Genomic DNA, 5,579 nt, shown 5'->3' on the forward strand with positions numbered 1-5,579 from the left:
AACACTTTTAAACTCCTCCAGTAATCTCAACATCAAATTCACATCATTTTGATCTTTAACTAGCACCACCACATCATCAGCGTAAGCTGATAATTTAACAGTATAGGTGGAATTCGGCATAGTCACACCCGTCATTTCTGCTCTTAATTGAATCAAAAGAGGTTCTAAAGCTACCTCTAAAGGTAGAGGTTCTAAAGCTATATATAAAGCATGTCAGATAATGCACAGCCTTGTCTAACCCCTCTTAAAGCCTTAAAAGGAGAGCATAAGTCACCATTTATTTTCAACATACTCTCAATGTCACAATACAAAGCTTTAATCATTGATATAAAATTTGGACTAAAACCGAAAGCTTAAAAAACATTCCACAGGTAACTGTGCTCGACTCTATCGAAAGCCTTTTCTTGATCGACTGAAATTAAACCAAAATCTGAAAAAAGTCTTGTCATTATCCAAAAGATCTCTTAAAAGATCATATTGAAATATAAAAGAAATATTGTCAAATATTTCCTACCAGGCACACACTATGTCTGGTCTGAATGAATAATTTGATCTAACACTTCGAATCTAGTCGCCAAGGCTTTCGAAATAATTTTATAGTCGCTACATAACAGACTCACAGGCCTCCAATTCTTAATCTCACTTAAATCTCCCTTTTTCTGGAGTAAAGTAATCATTGCTCTATGACAGCTTTTTGCCAATTTCCCATCATCTAAACTCTGATTAAGAACCTCTAGTAGGTCCGGACCCACCTCTGCCCAAAAGACTTCTATTGAAAATCTATAGAAATACCATCAATTCCGGGTGTTTTTCCGTTTTCCATACTTTTAAGAGCTCTCTCCAGTTCCTCCAATGACAATGCTTTGTTAATTCCCAAATTAGCCTCTTCAGATAGCCGCAGCACATTTTCAAGAAAAACATTAATTTGACCTTGTGTACTCGGCAATTCACTCTTATATAAATCCTGATAAAAACTGACTGCTCTCTTCCGAATCTCCACAGGGTTGAGCAACAGAACTCAACCGTTCGCGCTGTTGTTGTCTGACACCTCTCTGTGAGATCCGTATTCTCTTTGTCTTCAACGACCACTAATTTTGCACTTTCAACTGGTTTGACTGTTGTCCTGTCATTTGTATTTTTTCCCACATCTCTTAATGCAGCAGGCGCACAACTTGTTCTCTGCATTTCCGCATCTACAGCGGGAATTACGTCCTGTAATTCTTTAGCAATTGTACTCGCAGCAACTGTGTCATCAACTATCTCGGCGCTTTTATTATTTGTTTTATCCAGCCAAAACACTTCATTGTGTTCATTGTAGCAAAAATAACAGTTGAAATCTTTGTGATGAAAATTTAGAGTTAAATCAAATTCTTCAATGGTATCTTTTAAAATCATGTAGACATATCTTCTAAACGACACCACATGTTTTAGTAGTGAAGACTTTCCTCCAATTGGGATCATCTTTATTTTTCACACTAGTTTACCATATCTGGAAAGCATCTCCACTAAAACCTCATTCAATAATAATAATAATAATAATAATAATAATAATAATAATTTGTTCGATTTATATAGCTCTTTTCAAGGCACTCAAAGCGCTTTACATTGAAGGGGGGAATCTCCTCAACCACCACCAATGTGCAGCATCCACCTGGATGATGCGACGGCAGCCATATTGCGCTAGAACGCTCACCACACACCAGCTGATTGATGAAGCCAATCAGGAGAGGGGGATTATTAGGAGGCCATGATGGACAGAGGGGCCAATGGGCAAATTTGGCCAGAATTCCGGGGTTACACCCCTACTCTTTTTCCGAAAGACATCCTGGGATTTTTAATGACCACGGAGAGTCAGGACCTCGGTTTAACGTCTCATCGGAAGGACGGTGCTCTTTGTCAGTATAGTGTCCCCATCACTACACTGGTGCATTAGGACCCACACAGACCACAGGGTGAGCGCCCCCTGCTGGCCTCACTAACACCTCTACCAGCAGCTACCTGGTTTTCCCAGTTGGTCTCCCATCCAGGTACTGACCAGGCTCAGCCCTGCTTAGCTTCAGTGGGAAACCAGTCTTGGGTAACAGGGTGATATGGCTGCTGGTTATTCAGTACGTGGCTGATTCAGTACGTTAGATAAAGCATCTGCGCAAAAAATGCCATGGATTTCAACACCAGTTTCCACCAGTTAATTCGCCAATTCAATTGTCTTAACGAAAACAACAACAGCACCCTTCATCCATGATGCTGACAAGATATTCTCACAACCGATTAACGCACCTATAGCTAAACTACCCTCATCAACACCAAAAACAGAATCAACTTTAACCGCATGTCGTCTCGTTAAAAACCCAAGATTCTGCACACCTGAAGTCGCCATGCTCCCATTAAAAACACTGCACAGCAAAATCTCCAGTGTTGAAATCCTGGTGTTAAGGACTCAGAGTAAAGTGTTACATTTCTGGTGTTTAATTAACACTGCTAGTGTAAACCCCACTCTCTGGCTGGTGAACATATGTCGAGTTAAATCTCAACACTGAGAGAGAGAGAGTAAAATTACATCCGGGGCATTTTGGCAACACAAGCTGAAACTTTTCTCACAGATGCCATTTTTTTTTACTCAAGGAACACAAGGAGGGATAACGCTGACATTGCGTGTTTTATGCGGTTTTGTCGTATTTACATATGTATTTTATTACATCATATTGTTTTATAACTATGTATGTGCTGTGCCTGGCTAAACAGCTCTCATAGAGGCATTTTCGTTGACGTGTGATTCGGAGCAGATCTGAGGCGGTTGCTTTTTAACAGGGAAACGCCGTAAGTAAGTAAGTGTTTACCTCATTTACAATATGTATTTTATAACATATTGATTTAAAGCGATGTCTGAATGCTCTGTGTGCTTAAACGAGACAACTTTTCTCACATGCTGCATCTTTTGACTCGCGATACGGAGCGGAGGACGTGGAGGGTTGCTTGTATAAGGGAAACACCCATAGGAAACACCCATGGGGCGGCAGTGGCTCAGTGGTTCATGTAGGTTGTCTACAAACTGAAAGGTTGGTGGTTCAATCCCCGGTTCCACCTGACCAAGTGTCGAAGTGTCCATGAGCAAGACACCTAACCCCAGCTGCTCCCGACGAGTTGAATGGCGCCTTACATGGCTGACATCGCCGTCAGTGTATGAATGGGTGAATGTGAGGCAAAAATGTAAAGCGCTTTGGATAAAAGCGCTATATAAATGCAGTCCATTTACCATTTACCAGGAAACAACGAAAGTAAGTGTTTTAGCCTAATTTGCAACACGTTTTTTAGGACTTATTGTTGTATAAATATATATAACTTGACGCTTTAATAACGTGCCTAAACCAATTTCTCTCAGACTAGGCTGAGGCTCGTGATGCGGTGCACACGGAGTTTGCACCGTATCACAGAGAACAGAGAAAACACTGAAACAGAGAAAACACCGAAAAAGTAAGTGTCCAACACCTATATTAATCTGTATCTTTACTGTATAATTATGTATTTATGTCTTGGAAAACACATTCAGTAGCTATGCTGCTTGAAAGGCTGCTTAACGCCTGTTTCACACATAATCCGTCTGCAGTGCGTGTGCGGTGCGTATTTTATTCCGTACCCATGTTAACGGATGACAGCTTTCACACTGCACACGGATGCGGTTCGTCAGTCCGTTCCAGGTGCGGTGCGTTTGCAGCAGTGCACGGATCGTTTTCGTACCAAGTCTATTTTTTGCTGCGCTGCGCTGCTGCATTAAAGCTACAGAACATTGTTCGCATTAAAATAAACGTGTACTGACACGAAAATCTAGTAATTTCACTACAGATGCATATAATTTAAAATATACTCTTGTTTCAAAGTCAACACATGCACAAAAAAAGTGCCATAATGGATAACACTCGTCCTTTCTTGGAGGAAAAAAAGAAGTTATTTTTGACCTGCAGGATTTCTTTTAAAAGGGTTTAAAAATGAAAGAAAAGACGAGAGTTGGCTGTTTTTGAATAGCCTTGTAAGTTTCTAATTTAAAATGTTTGTGATTTTAGGCTATAACCTGTTTAAATGTTTTGCAACTTGTGTGAGCTAAATCTAAAGTAATAGGCTATATAAATTGGCCTATGAATTAATTAAAAGGGGGGGGGGGGGTGAAATGCTGTTTCTTGCATACTGAGCTTTTTACACTGTTAAAGACTTGGATTCCCATCCTAAACATAGACAAAGTTTCAAAAACTAATGTTGGACGTTTGATGGAGTATTTCTGTGTCAAAAATACTCCTTCTGGTTTGTCACAAGTTTCAAAAAGAGTTTTTTTTCGAGTATGGCTCGGCTTGACGTTAATAGAGTGGAAGGTCCTTGTATGGGCCGTACGGGCTCTTCTCCCGGTAGGGTGCGCACGCGTGTGACTAGAACGAGAGAGGAAATGCACGCCCATAAACACTCTCTCAGGTGCAGATCCAGGCGTCGTTATAGTCCGCGTCGCGGTCCACTTTATTCCTATGGGTGACATCAAGCGACTTCAACGCTTCAGCACAGCATTCCGGGAAGGCAGCACTGCATTTGAACCGATTTGAACGCAGAAATAACGGGGGAAGCTACACAACATCGCTTCAGTAGCGTCGCAAAAGTGGATCTCCACTGTTCACTGCTGTCAGGACTTTACCAAATCATACCAAAGAAGTGTGTTTTTGACGGAGCGGTCCCAGCGATAAAGATTCGGTCCTGCTTTGGAAGCAGCAAGTGAGTAAAACTGCTTCAAATGTCTATGCTGTTTGCTATCGTCACGTGAGTAAACATCAGTAAACGCAAAATGACTAGTAAGTGAGATTTCTGTAAGGGATTGTTCACCCAAAAATGAAAATTATGTTTTCATTTACTCGGCCTCATGTTGTTCCAAAGCTGTATTAGTTTCTTTCTTCTGTTGAACACTAAAGAAGATATTTGGGGAAAAAATTGTAACCAAGCAGATAGAGCAACCATTCACCACCATATTAGGAAAAAAATACTATGGTAATGAATGGTTGCTCTATCTGAGTAATTAATTAACATGAGTAATTAATAACAGAATTAATATTTTTGGATGATATAAGACTTAATTTACTTGGAAATCAGTCAATTCTAACAAAAATAGTTTCATTTTTGAGTCACCAAAGTCCAAGATGATTGAACTTTTTCCACGATAAACTTACAAATAATATTAATGTTATAATTATAACTGTTAGTAATAACTAGTAATAATATAACTGTTTTTCATCTGCTGAATGTTGTGTTGACTCAAGTACTGCTGTTCTGTTGCAAAGTTGAAGGTACTGAACCAACTTCACTGACACAGGGCATATATTCACTGACATGCAGAAGTATTACACACCACTTGATAAGTAGCTTTGATATAATTCTGATGACGGAAATGCCTATACTGTGCCTTATTCATTTATTTTAAAAGTTAACCTTCAGTGATGTAAAGGGTATTGCTTGTTAATAAAGAACTAGTTTGTTAAAACAACTCTTTGCATTCTTTATTTTTTCAACTTTACAATGAACAGATTGTTACTTTTAATTATTTATGTACA

The 5,579-nt window shown here is 39.5% G+C and overlaps 1 pseudogene; it reads right to left on the reverse strand.

Moving 5' to 3' along the window:
- Window positions 1-1,985: 1,985 nt before the first annotated feature.
- LOC137042151 (5S ribosomal RNA) lies at window positions 1,986-2,102 on the reverse strand (annotated as a pseudogene).
- Window positions 2,103-5,579: the final 3,477 nt, after the last annotated feature.

The sequence above is a fragment of the Pseudorasbora parva genome, chromosome 15 (genome assembly GCF_024679245.1).
Source record: "Pseudorasbora parva isolate DD20220531a chromosome 15, ASM2467924v1, whole genome shotgun sequence".
Taxonomy (NCBI): domain Eukaryota; kingdom Metazoa; phylum Chordata; class Actinopteri; order Cypriniformes; family Gobionidae; genus Pseudorasbora; species Pseudorasbora parva.